The following is a 15134-nucleotide window of genomic DNA, read 5'->3' on the forward strand; positions in this document are numbered from 1 at the left end:
AAAAACTATAAAACACCTAGTTCAATCTAATTTAAAATAGATAATTGTACACAATTTTTTGTGTGCTATGTAATTTGTTTATGCTTATGAGAGAATTGCATCATTAGCTTAGCAACATGACTATGTCAAAACTACTGAAAGTGAATTGAGTGTGCACCAAGTGATGAGCACAAAGTGGCTGCCTATGTAGAGCATTCCATTCAAGTCAATTATGAGGTTCTGTTTGAGTTAAGATGCTTCTAAAAGACTTCTAAAACAACATTAAGACATACTGTTTTATTCTCATGGCTTTTTCTCAGTTATGTTTTGCTTCTCAAGCGATTGTTTCTTGTTTTAATGATGTATAGATATTTTATTGGAAAACCAAAAAAATTACGTAAGAAAATGAATTTGTGCAATTTAGGTTTTGCATCAGAGCTACTGAGACATGCACACAGATAGAGCAAGTTGGTGAATCTGTTTATCATTCTAACATCCCTCATCCTCCTCAGCCCACTCACTCTTCCTCCTCTAAGCTCTGCTTCCGTCTGCATTTAGAAGCTGCCTCGCGGTGCCCCGTTTTCAAAGAGGCACCGCGCTGCTAGGGGTAATAGCTTTTTACACCGAATGCAAACCCGGCATCTGTCTTGCTTCCCAGTGTGTGTGCTGTGCTCGGTGGTGACTCACTCTATGTATACACAGGAGGCAGGATACACACACACACACACACACACACACACACACACACACACACACACACACACACACACACACGAACCCCCACACAGCCATAGCAATTCCCAATATAAGTGACACAAGCAAATTTGCCTTTCCTTTTCATGCATCTGAAGTCGCTGTGAGGAAACATGTTGCATCTGTATGCCTCATGTTCTCTCTCCCTCATTCCATCACCCACTAGGGATCTCACAGAGTTGTTGACTAGTCGATAAGCTCTGCCACTACACAGTTGAAAACACTAGCATTGCTGATCACCAGTTTTGTGTTTTGTTTTGAAAACAAGCATTTAAAATAGCTGACCTTGCTGGTTGACCAACATTTTTTGCTTCTTATTTAGATTACAGTTACCAGCAAGAGTTCCTTGGTCAACCAGCCTCACCAGAATGACCAGGGCTGCATTTTCCAAAAGCATTGTAAGCCTATATAGATTGTAGAAATGATTGGTGCCAATGGTTTTACCACTGAAATTCTCAGTAGTAAAATGTTCACTCCACACCATCCAATATGAGAGAGAATGTAGGGGTGAACTGATATCCAGGTTCAGCACAATAAGCCAGAGCTTCAGTCGCTCATGATCATGTTTAGGCAATCGATGAAATGTTAATATTTTCCCATGTGCATTTTCTTTGGGGTTTCTAAAGGTTGAAGCATCCAGGATACACACACCAAACGACCATTTTGAACATATACAAATCAACAGCAAAGAAAATAAAGCTTTTGTACAGCACTACTTCACATTTGTAGTTGAAAACTATATAAGTATTGTTTTGTTTCTAAAAATAATCAATCATTTGGGTTCAGAAGAACATTATTTGTTGACTGGAGTTGTGTGGATTTTTTTGATGCACCCTAAATATGCATTTTGGACCGTCAAAAAAAATGGAGTACATTCACTTGCGTTGTTTAAAGGAGGAGGCCTGAAATGAAATCCTAAAAATCTTAAATTTTGTTTTGATGAAGAAAGAAACTCAGATATATCTTGGATGGCCTGAGGGTGATGATCAGCAAATTTGTATTTTTGGGTGAACTATTCCTTTAAGTTGATCATAGAGACCAAAGGCACCAATGGTTTCTACTATCTACTTAAGCTTTGGGAAACACAGCCAAGGCCAGTTGAACAGCCTTTATATATCCTTTACTAAATGAACTAGCAATAGTCCCTTGGCAGGGTTCCCGCAGATCCTTACAAAGTCTAAAAATGTCTTAAATTCAGTTTTCCAAAATGTAAGGTCTTAAAAAGTCTTAAATATATTAAATGATACAACAAAACTCGTAATTTTTATATAAAGAGGTCTTAAATTTGGGATCGGAAAGACAGGAATCATTATATGACCTAATGTGATTATCAAACATTAAAAGAATATGATTTAATTAAATAAATGCATGTGCTGCATCCTTCAAAGGGAACGGTTGTATTTTCTCCAAGCATGCTGGGGCTTGTGAGTGTTTTCAGCTGTTGCAGAGCAGTTCACAGTCATTAAGCCATTTAGAAATGTATGACAAGCGATCACTCAAGATCATCTGTTTATGATGATCATGATATAGTGTTGATGAAATATGACAATGTTTACTTTTATTTGTTTATTGTAAAACGTAGATTATTGTATAAGTGCACATTTTATATCCCTTATTTGTTTGAATGAGCAGCTGGAAGCAGCGAAGTGCAAACATTTTTAAATAAGAGTCCCCAGTGTATGTCAATGTCAAAGTGCCTTTAAAATGAAAAGTGCATCTGGAATTTAATTACATTTGGAATCTTGAGCCTCTGTCTGGCTCACACCATCACAGGAAGGAAAGACTAAAAACATTAATAGGCCTGCAATAATAAAAAAAAAACTATTGGCTGATTATAATTTCAACACATTATCGAATCAGAACAATCCGATATTGGTTGACTTCTAATTTGTATCTATTTATAAAATGGTACATTAATTGCAGAAAGCATGCACAACCAAACAATGTAATGAATACAGGTGCATGACCAAAAAAATACATCCACAAAAACTCAGCACACCATTGCTCCTTAAAAATGTAATACGCTCACCACAAAAATTATATACTGTTAAGGGCACGTAGCTCGAAACATCATGTATTCATTTTGTTTGTTCAGGCCTTGAAAAAGGACTTAAAATGTCTTCAATTTGATTTAAATACTCTGCAGCAACCCTGCTTGGTCAACCAGCTTCACCAGAAAGAACATGCTGGTTGATCAGCACTTTTGCTTCCTTACCAGCTTAACCAGCAAGAGCTCCTTGTCCAATTGTTCACTGGCTAAGCTATTAAGAAGCTTAGTAAATAAGAAGGGCGATAAAGCTATAAAATGATACCTCAATATTATTCAGTCTTTTGACAATATGTAGTATATATCTCGATATTGATGTGTTTGCTCTGAAATAACTTAAAAGGGTATATACAGTATATATATGTGTTTTTATTTTATTTTTTTTGCAAGTAGATTCAAAATGTTTAAAAAAAGATGTAAACTACAATATATATATATATATATATATATATATATATATATATATATATATATATATATATGTATATATATATTTAAAATAATCAATGCATGTTTCCAAAATGTCTTTCACTGAACACAAGAATGACACGTTGTCACTTTAATTTGCACCAATACAACTTTACAGAGTATTAAATATCATATACATCTACAGTTACTACAATATTTAATTTATAAAAAATTACACTTTTCATAAATATTTTGAAATTGCGATAAAAACAAATCAGAGTTTTGTACAGAAATCGAAAGCAGTTTTTGCAACTGAAGTTTAAATCGGAGACCCTATTTAAAGAAACGGTCACAAAAGTAATGTCTAATTACGCTGTCTTAAGGAAACCTAATGGTCAAATAAATAAAGCTAAAGATTGTGATATTCATTATGTTAATTTTTTACTATACTATACAAGCATAATCATTGTGAATATGTGGTTAATATTTAATATTGCAAGCCCTATCACGCTCATGCAAACACAAAAAGGCAAACAACGCAGAGACGGAGTAAGCATGCATTATCACAGAACTACCAGAGATCATTGGTTTGAAATGGGCGAATTAGAAAATGCTAGAGAAGGTGAAGAGTGTTATTACCATCACAGAGCACTAAGTGAACATTACTGAAAGAGAACTCAGCCGGTGTGACAGACAAACATGTTTTACAAAGAGATTCCTGACAGGAGACAAAACAAATAAAACAACTTCAAATGCAGGGACAAGTCTTAAGTCATAATGAGATGCGATGTGTCAGTGTCTTGGGTTTTAAGCTAGGCTTTTGTATGCCCCAATTAATCCACTTCCCTTGAGCAGAGTGAGCAGAGCAAAGTGTTTGGCCTCGGTGCCAGCAGACAGCATTGCTACTTAGTAGATTTTCTTACTGTTTCTTACTGGAAAAAAGGAACTAGATAGTACTTCAAATTCAGTACTAGTAGTAATTAAAAATGGGTTTTCAATGTCTGATGCTAAAAGCTAGAGTGCAGAGTTGCCAATGGCAAAAAAAAAAAAAAAAATACATGACATACAGTAATAGCCCTACACTGAAAATATAATAAAAAAATAATATTTAAAATGTTTTGTCTTATTTTCAAGTAAAAATATCTAAACATCCACAGAAATGTAACAACTTTTAGTGAAGTTTATGCTTAAAAGAAGAAGAAGAAGAAAAGAAGAAGAAGAAGAAGAAGAAAATAATGACAGCAAATGAGATAAACACATATAAATTCCTTTTTCTATATTTGTAGGGCCGTTCCAATGACTTCTATTGTTTTTATACTAAGCTAAAGCTATTCTCTAACACATAATCCTACCCTTCACCTTTATGCATTTACACAACAAACAAAATGTTTTATCTAACATTTAAATGAGATTATCCTATGGTAATAATAAAAAAAAATGATAGCACTTTATGTTACAGTATACTGTTCTTCATTTACTAATTATATAATTACAACAACTACAGTAATTATTAGGTACAAACCCTAACCCCAACCCTAACCTTAACCCATATTAATACATGTAGATACCTAATTTTAATCAGTACTTTCTTGGGTAAGTACACTGTAAGTATACTGAAAGTAAACGTACTGTAAAATAAAGTGCAACTCTAAAAATACCAAATATGGGCTTCACCAATCGGCCTCACCAGTCTATTGGTCCACCGCCAGTCGTCAATAATCACACCAAGGCAACATAATGGCAGAAGATTATTGTTTCTAATGATTCATTGGTGTGTTTGAGATGGTTTCTCTCAAAGCTGGCACAGGTGATGTGAACCTTTAAGCTTAGAAGACACAATAGACATCACAGGGTAACAAGGTAAAAAGAGAGTGTAGCCGGTGAGGTAGCAATTGGTAAAGGGGCGTGGCCAAGTAGGTAGAGGGTTTATAAGCAGGCACCTTTAAGGAGGCCTAGAGAGGAGGTCCCATCTTTTGTGTGGAACTGTGCTGTTTGGTAGCCTTTCCCTGTGTGTTGGTGCACGGACACGGTCTGGGTGAGCAGACATAAACATTGTGCTGTCCGGTGACAGGTCCATGTTGGTTTGTGAGTGAACGGTCTGGTGAGCAGGCAGACGCAAACGTTGTGGATGTGTAGGCCATTGGTCATGCTCGTTCCTATCTTGGAAGTTAGTCCAGGATTGGTGGATGTGTTGCAGGTTTAGTTGATTGCTGTTCCTCTTGTGTTTGTTTTGATTTTGATTTCCCCGTTTAGCCAGTACCTGTAGATGTGCGCTGTATGCCTCCAGCGCAGAGAGTGTATAGATGTTGTGAATCGTACTGGCTAATGGGGTGTTTTTTTTCTTTTTCCTTGTTTGCATATCACTTCCCAGCCTCGTGTTGCTAGCCAACCCTTGTATTCTCTGTACTATATTGATGCTTTAACACACATGAACCATTTATTTGCATAAGACTTAAGTTTGTAGTGTAATGGTTTGGTTCTTCTATTTAATATGATTTTGGGGTTGTTTGTGTAATTTATTTTGTGCTTTATTTTGAATCGTTCTGTGTGACAAAGTTGGGGATTGTATTGGGGTTTATAGGGGGTTGGCTGGTTGTTAACATCCTTTGAGGGGGAATGAGTTTTTGTTCTACAATGTACTTTCTTTTCTTTGATTTGATATATGTATTGTTTATTTATCAATAAATCTGTTTTTTTGTGAGTACATTTGAAGTTAGTTTTTTAGCTCCCTTGTTGGAAAGAACGGTTACCCCATAGGTAACAAGAGGAACACTTTTCAAAACCAAAACTGTTGCACCAGGTGCCTGGAAAACTGCTAAATAAATGAGAATCTTGGGAAGGTAGATGGATAGTCAAGTTTAAGGGATGGAACACCATGAGTGTGAGAGAATGATGACAGAATTTCATTTTTGGGTGACTAACCTTTTTATGGACCAGAGGTAAAAAAAAAGGCAGATGCTTTGTTCACAGCAAGTCACAATGTTTTGTTAGTGTGCATGCAGTTCACTATGTAAATCAATAGACAAATAAATTATAAACAAGGGAATCCCCTGCACATTGAGGCAAACATTATGTTTACAGTGAGTCAAACTTTCTAATGAGCACTCAATGAAACCTTAGCAATTTCCATCCACTCTCTCCTGCACAAATGGACTCCATTTAGCTGGGTTTACTTATTACGTTGGCAGCACTCATTGGATTAGTCACTTGCCCCCAAACAAACACCTACATTTATTCTGAAGCTATTCCTTCAGCCACTCCCTACAGATCTGCACACAAGTTGCATTGACTAATTATAATATTAACTCCTAACTGTTTCAGCGAATTCTGGACGGAGTGCAGGGACATAAATCTAACTTTAATGTGTCTGTGTGTGTGTGACTGAACGAATGAGTGTGTGACATGTCTCGGGGAGGGCTGCTGTCTTTACCACACCTTTAAGCAGGGCCAAGTGACTGCTGTTCACTGCCACATTTTCTCTTTTGAACTGTCTGCACTGGGTTTTCTTTAATGGAATTAGGGGTACATTTTAGGTTGATACAGCATTCACGATTAACTGACTTCACACTGTTCTTTTATGTGCCTTATAAGGAGATATGGTGATTTAAAGTGCACTTGTGAACGTTTTTATCATTGTGCAATAAAAAATAGCCATAACAATCCTGTGTTTATTTAGTACTGCGGCTAAATTGGTTAGGAATAAAGCCTCAACAGAACCAGATATTACCTTGCAGCACAAGAGTAATGCCTTCATTAATTTCTTTACTGATAAAATTGAAATAATCAGAAATAAAATTGAAATTATGCAATCATCTGTCATATCACCTCAGAAAACAGTGTCTCAACATTTTCCTTACATGCAACTTCAATCCTTTGCTGTCATAGGTCATGAAGAGCTAACAGAACTTATCGAAACATCAAAAGCCACAACATGTTTGTAAGATCCAATACCAACCAAGCTCTTAAAAGATGTATTCCCTGTAATCTCAGAACCTCTTCTTAATATTATTAACTCTTTGCTATCCGTAGGACATGTCCCAAGAAACTTTAAAATGGCAGTTATCCCACCACTTATTAAGAAGCCACAACTTGATCCTGGATAATTGGCTAATTATAGACCGATTTCAAATCTCCCGTTTATGTCAAAAACACTAGAAAATCACAAATATGTTAATTTCTACAGAGAAATAGTATATCTGAACAATTTCAGTCAGGATTTAGGCCTCAACACAGTACAGAGACTGCACTGATCATCTGATAACGGCAGCATTTCACTTCTAGTACTTTTAGATCTTAGTGCTGCATTTGACACAATAGATACAAGAAAAGGCAGGCCTAAAACAGTCGTAAAGCCTGACAGGCCCACAAAAAGAAAATCATAAATCTTACTGAATCTTACTGATAAAACCGTGCCAAAATCAAACAAAGGGAGTACAAAACCGACTACAAATCCCAAGAAGCCTTGCTCACTTTACAACTGTGTGAAATTCCAAAGGATCGAACTCTAAACTCCTATTGGATGAGGCACTCAACAGAACGCACCTCAACTATGATGTCATCAGGCGTAGAAATACCTCGAAAATCATTTTGTACCTTGCTTCCAGTGACTTTGCTTGCCGTGCGTAGATGCAGTTATCGCTGCTCTCAGGTGTTGCTTCGTTGCACAAGGAAGTAACGTATGACTTGAAACTGCGGCCATAAAATCTCCATCTTGCTGGACGAGTTGAGATTACTCTGTGTTCACCATACACTTTAACGGATCCGAAGGAGACCACCAAGCAATCCGCATCTTCTTCCGTTTCTTTCTACATGCGTCCTCACGCGATCCAAGAAAGAGTTTAACGTCTGGGTAGAGATAGAATATTTAGGTGTGTTATTCTTGTGGATCAAGTTTATGGTTTGTACAGATGACGGACCGCCGAGTCTGCTCATTGTTGCTAATAATACTCAAGGTAATAATGTAACATACTGCTATCAAAACTGAGAGTTTGCTGTATTGTAATCCAACCACATTGGACTGTTGTGTATTTATGCCATTGCAGATGAGACTGGCACACTGTGTTTATCCATTAAAGGACCAAAGGCCATGGGACGGGTTTATCTCTGAGTGATAAACTAACAGTTGCCTTCTCCCCCACGATCGCGAAACCGGCTTCAGCGCCGTCACTTTATTCTCTCTCTCTGTCGCGCGCGACCCCTCACAAACATTTGGCTAGTAGATAACTTTTTGATAAAGCTCAGCTTTGTCCCCAAGTTATCGTACAAGTGCATCAATAAACTTTGTTATATTTCAAAGAGAAGTGACATTTTTCTTTGATGATTGTTGAATTTGAAGGCTCAATAAGCTAGTGTTAAGTCTAATCAATGTTCCATTCATTTTAATAATTAATGATTATATTTGATAATAATTAATATTCTATTGAATTTGATGATTGTTGATTTGAAGGATTGAAAAAGCTAACATGTATTGTAATCAGTGTTCTATTGATTTTAATACTTGATAATTATCTATGATAATGATTCATTATTGCTAATAACCAAACCCGCTCCTAGAGCCCTACATAGATCACAACATTCTCTTAAATAGGATAGATAATTATGTTGGCATTTTTATAATCATATTATCAGGGACCATGGAATAAGTTTCTACTTTTATGCCGACGATACCTAACTTTATATTTCTTCAAAACCTGATGAGTTCTCACAATTCTCCAAATTAGTGTATCAATGAAATAAACGATTGGATGACCAGAAATTTCCTTCTACTCATTTCCAACAAAACAGAGGTACTAATTATTGGACCAAAACCTCTAAAAATAAGTAATTTTTAACAGAATTTACATTATCTTCAACAGTGAAGAACTTAGGTGATATATTTGATACCAATCTGTCCTTTGAAAATCAAATTACCAGTGTTTGTGGAACAGCATTCTTCCACCTAAGTAATATTGCTAAATTATGACACATAATCTCTGTTGCTGATGCCGAATAACGAATTCATACATTTATGACCTCAAGACTAGATTATTGTAATTCATTACTGGGATGATGTCCAGCAAGATCAATAAATAAACTTAATTTAGTTCAAAATGTAGCAGCCAGTGTGCTGATGAGAATCAAGATATGTGATCGTATTAGCCCCATTTTAACATCGTTACATTGGCTACCTGTTAAATTTCGTAATAATTTTAAAATTCTATTAACTACATACAAAGCTTTGAATGATCTAGCTCTGCAGTACTTAAGTGACCTTCTACCACGCTATAATCCATCACGTTCATTACGATTGCAAAATTCTGGCCTTTTAGTGGTTCCTAGAATATCAAAATCCACAAAAGGAGGTAGATCCTTTTACTATTTGGCTTCTAAACTATGGAATAGCCTCTCTAACACTATTCGAGATGCAGACACACTTGCTTTAGTCTAGACTAAAGACTCATCTAGTTAATCAGGCATATACCTAATTTATCGCTTCAACATTTAGGCTTCTTTAGTTAGGTCTGCCGGAACCAGAAACCAGAAACAGTGATCATGATCTAGAACTCTGCAATAAATTGAATGGCATCTATGCTTATATTATTTTATTTGTTTCCCTGTCTCAACCTCAGGACTCCTATCCTGAGGTCACCAGAACCGGCTGGATTCAGCTGTTCCTGCTTCGTGTTGGACTCCACTGCTACATGTCACTGTGTGATGATAATTTAAAGCTGCTGGTGCCAGCCAAACATCACTTCAGTCTATTACGATGGACTTCAGAGGTTGAACTCATGCCAACTCCAACCATAAGATATGGGATACTTCATATGCCATTGACTGAACCTTGGATTTAGGATAGACCTCACTGAAATTACCAGCCAGGTTGAACTGTGATGCACCTCAATGATCTCTGCCTGCATCACCTCGGTCTAATGATAGACTACACTCTTGAAATAGAATACATAGACTATCAATTTATTGCCAACAAAACCCTTTGTCAGCCAACTAACAAGGACAATTGAATCTATGTGAACTTCTGCAGTTAATCCAGGATGGACTTCAAAGACATTAGTCATTAATCTTACAGTTCATACAAAATCTTTTGTTTAAACACCTAACCTTAACACTTACTTAGTTTAATACATTTTAAACCTAGATGTGCATGTATAAGTAATAAGTAATATAAGTAATATTGGCATTATATTCATGATGTTAACCAGAGGGGAACTGGCCCCTACAGTGAGTCTGGTTTCTCCCAAGGTTATTTTTCTCCATTAATCAACATCTTCTGAAATTTTGTGTTCCTTGCCACAGTCACCTTCGGCTTGTTCACTGGGGTTCTAAATACAATTATTATTTAATGACTTATATTTAAACACAATTTACAATCGTATTTTATCAAACTACACAATGATGACTCATAGAAATTATAGATATTACAGTTTTATCTTCTGTTAATGTCTAATCTTCTGTAAAGCTGCTTTGAAACGATGTGTGTTGTGAAAGGCGCTATACAAATAAAAATGACTTGACTCGTATGAACTAGGGCTATCAATTGATTAAAAATGTATCAAATAAATTAATAGATTGATTAATTAATCAAAAGAATTGCAAAAAATTTTATAATATACAAAATTTACCATTACCATTTTTTTGTTTTGACATGTACAATTGTAGTGCTATGGTACTCTTGAAAGTACATTGGAGTACCATACAAATACCATGGTACTTAAATTTATATATATTTTTTTATATTTGCAGCAAAAAAACATCAGTAATCCACTCTCTAATAATATCAGTCAATCTGTCTGATGTAGGTCATGACCACACTAATATGTTTTCACTTGAACACTCTTTTTCAGTTTCCTGAACGTCATCATTTTACAGTTTTTTAATTAAGCGGTAATGGACAGGATATGCTCCATTTTCGGAGGAGGAATGCAACATTCTAGAGGCGTAGATGTAGCAAAATCAATGCATTATCAAACAAAAATGTATTAGTCTGGAGGTGGCCTTAAGGGCCGTTCACACAGAATGCGCTCCTGCAGTCCATCTATGCTACTTTTTAAAATGAAAGAGAATGGGGACTGCAGCTGTCGGTCCCTAATGTTTTGGACTCTCTTTTCGTGACGCCGCAAGGTGTGTGCTTGTATTATCCACTATTCATTAGAGCTTTAATTCTAAGTACAATGTTTGTGCCAGCAGAGTTTGCAAGTGGCTGTGGGTGTCATATTTCTATTATTTTAATGCACTACATAATAATTTACATTACCATATACTTATCAATAAGCTGTCTTCATTTATATCAACTTTTCTTGACAGGGAATGATATAAACTGTATATATATAATAGGAATTAGGAAATAGGAAAGAGAAAAACCTCAGCATTAAATTGCACTTGACCCAGCCCATTAGCGTTTTACGTGTACGGTTTTGCCAACCCATTTGTGCCTAGACTTGTCACATGCTTGAACATAAATATAAAAATTCACAGCCATGCTCACTGACTGTGCGTGTGCCAGATCGCATAGCACTCTTAAAATAGGGCCCACAATTTCCTTTTGTCATGCAGGTTGAGGACAACATGAAGGTAAGTTTTAGGACAGACTTTACATTTTTGGGTAAACTATACCTTTAAATTGACTGCCCTTTATGAAGCACTGTCAGTGTTAATCAGACAGGTGGTCAAGCTCAATTTCTACAGATGTGGTATAAATACTTTCTATTCAGCATCTGTCACTTCTCTCATGTCTCGTCCCTGGTGCTTTCATTTGGTCCGGTAGTACATATTTGATATTTTGTAACTCACTGTCTGCCACCCCATTACCCAGATGACCACTCCGTGGCCAACTATAGTCAAATTGCGTTTTCCATAGCAGGCGACTGAGACAACAGGGACTCATCAGTATGTGATGGACGTGATGTATTTGCCATTCCTGTTTTTTTCAGAGCTTAACAGGGAATTCTTATGCCCCGGCCACTAGCTATGCAAATAAGCACACTTGTGTCGCATATTAAAGCCGTACAGTCAAGCTAACACTTTATTTGTTGCATGCTGCTGGCCTTCAAACTAGCTGACAGAGGTGGCTAATAGACTGCAGGTGATGCACTGTAAGGTACCCATGGTTTATTATTATTTTTTTCTTCATATATTCAAGGACAAACCTTGCCATTATGAGAGAAATATTATTTCAGTGCACTCATGCATGAAAAATGCAATGCAACAATATATTTACCATGTCTCAGAGGCTAAACGAGGAAAATGACATTCAGCATCTGTATGCATGAGTCATATTACAGTAACCATGCATGCACACTATGTAATCTGAAAGCTCTTTAGTTAAAAGGATGACAAGAACAATAAACAAAATTAAACCACTTGTGAGCGAGGGACTTCCACGCACAAACCAATTATTTGCGTTTACAAGCACATCTGCATGTAATGGCAAAATGCATGACTAAATGCCAAAAAATGTTTAAGCGATAAACATACACATTGTGCATTTGGGACTTTGCTGCATTTGGTAGGAAGTTTATGTTTGTTTACAGAAGGAGCACAGAGGCACCAGGGCGGGAAGTGCAATGATGAATATTCTTCAGTGGTTTGGCAGATATATTTTTTCCCACTGTCAAGAGAGTTTATATCGTCCTTAAAAAGGCTTAAAAGAGTTTGCATGCATATGTTTGTGCATTGCATGAATGCGCATGAAAAATGGATGTGGCTGTGGAGTACAGAGGCGGATGACACAGCTGTTGCATGGGGAGCCAGTGTGACACTAAAGCCACCAGACACACTTTCCATGAAGTAAAACACATGTCTGAGGACGAGTTCACCTGAGCAGTACGGAATTCAAACAAGCAGAGGGGAAAGAAGACCTTTAAGAGAGAAAGGGGAATTTGGGGCTGCCGCAACTGGGACAAGTATTTGCTTTCCATTTATATAACAGATGAACTCATACATTATCTGTCAGAGAGCTGAAAGGGTTGCCAGCATGTATCCAACAGAGGTCTGTGCATTGATCATTTGGGAGTTGGAATACAATTTTGGCATAGTCTGTATATTGTGTATTGTGCTGTTCAACCAAATATTATGACTAACAATTCCTGAGACTTACTGAAGGCCCAGTTGATTGTACAAAGTCCTAGAATGATTTATCAAGTCTTTGTTTATGACAACAATAAAATGGTGACAAGATCTGATCAGCATGTAATTTATGTATAGCATCATAACACTATGCATTTAAAGGTTTTGTCTGTTCCTTTTCTGGCAATGACCCATCTCCCATCATCTATTGAAGAGGTAAGCGCTGTCTGCACACCCCAAACTGCTGTGTCCATCCGTCCAAATCTACTTTCATTTTCACTTGGTCTAGCTGATGAATATTTCCCCAAAAAGGTTTTTGGCTCGGTAGCAGCTTTTCCTGTCAAATTTGAATCAGTGACATTGAAAAGGAGTGTGTGAACAGAGCTTTTTAAGGCTCCATGAATTGGACCCAAGCCAGGACTGTGTGAAGACCCTTCTCTGTCTTTTTTTCTCCCCTATCTCTTCTGATTACTCTCTCTGTCTCTCTCCCATTTGGTTTCATTTCAGAGAGGCAGATTATTTGAAATGAGCCATTCTATCTGGAAAAGCGCACTCAGGATAAGCCCTTTCTGAAGATGGTTCTGTTTGAAAAGGATTGATGTAGACTGCCTCTCCCTACAATGAATTTAAGTAGAATCCTGGCTTTCTGCTTCAGGGTGCTGCTGAGAAAGAAGTACAACGAATTTACTGTTCTTTGGTAAATGGACAAATCCCTAATTCTAATAAATGGAGCAGTACACAACAAGTTATGTTCTGCTGGCTCAGTCTTCTTGGAAAATCTATTTTTTTTTTTTTTTTTTTTTTAATGCTTTAAAAGTATGCTTCTCCCTACTTCTTCTATTACATTACAATACATACAAAACATTTTGCATCTTAAAGGTTATGGAGCCAGAAATACGACAAAACAATTTGAATTAGAATTGTGTACATTTGAATTATAGACTTTTGAACTTGAATTATATTTTAAATAGGTTTGAATTAGAATTTTGTAAACGCCAATCCTGGACATTTCATATTTAACAAAATTGAATTGTTTTTTTTTTTTTTTATGGCACAATTTTATAAATATGTATTTTCAAACAGCAAATTTGTGGTTCTGAATTCTTACACTGTAAATATCCGTTTAAAAAAATACAGCTTCAAGTTTTCAAGATGAAGAAGAAATTCAGAACACCAAATTCAATATTCTAAAATTCAAACCGCAGAAATTTAGATCTACAGAAAGTGGGTCAGAGATCAAGCTTCCGTGTTCCACAGGGAAGAGTAGAGGGTCTCGGAAAAGTAGAACGGAGCATTTTGGCCAATTACAGGTCGAGGTGCCATAATTCTCTGGCTCGAGCGTGATTCAAAATGTCGCCATTCTGACCATGAAGTGGTTCTTAAACTTTTATTATTTATATTTTTATGGTTAGCTCGTTAGCACATTCTCAGCACATGAGATATTTGTCTAAGCGGTCTCTGGTATTTGTTTTAGTATAAATTATATTTAGTATGAAAGTGATTAGTATGCGTAAGAGTAAGCATCACATATAACTCAATAATGAATGTAATTCTGCTTCATTCTGTGAGTCCACATCAGATCCAAGTCGAATGTTATTTCAAACACTTGTTGTGTTTGTAAGTGCGTTTTGAGCTCAAGACATGAACATCACAAATGATTATTCAGATGTGTGATTTAGCAGGCATGATTACATTATACAATTAATTTCATGCAAATTGTAGCTTATTTTAAGGCATTACAATTAATCGTATAATGTAATCACGCCTGTTAAATCACACGTCTGAATAATCATTTGTAAAAATTTCACAAAGACTATGCAGTTTTTGTAATTTTTCTGTCTTTTTTTCTAAAAACAGACCTTAGCAGGGGCAGGGGTGAAAGGACATG

At 36.4% G+C, this 15134-nt stretch overlaps 2 protein-coding genes across 2 annotated transcripts in view; one reads left to right on the top strand and one right to left on the bottom strand.

Annotated features, from left to right (window-relative positions):
- Positions 1–15134, top strand: part of LOC127636083 (serine/threonine-protein phosphatase 2A 55 kDa regulatory subunit B alpha isoform) — a 1105001-nt gene that overhangs the window by 618075 nt on the left and 471792 nt on the right. The gene's annotated exons all lie outside the window — the stretch shown is intronic.
- Positions 1–15134, bottom strand: part of LOC127636082 (leucine-rich repeat transmembrane neuronal protein 4-like) — a 151176-nt gene that overhangs the window by 1177 nt on the left and 134865 nt on the right. The window lies entirely within an intron of this gene.

Source organism: Xyrauchen texanus, chromosome 43 (genome assembly GCF_025860055.1).
Source record: "Xyrauchen texanus isolate HMW12.3.18 chromosome 43, RBS_HiC_50CHRs, whole genome shotgun sequence".
Taxonomy (NCBI): Eukaryota; Metazoa; Chordata; class Actinopteri; order Cypriniformes; family Catostomidae; genus Xyrauchen; species Xyrauchen texanus.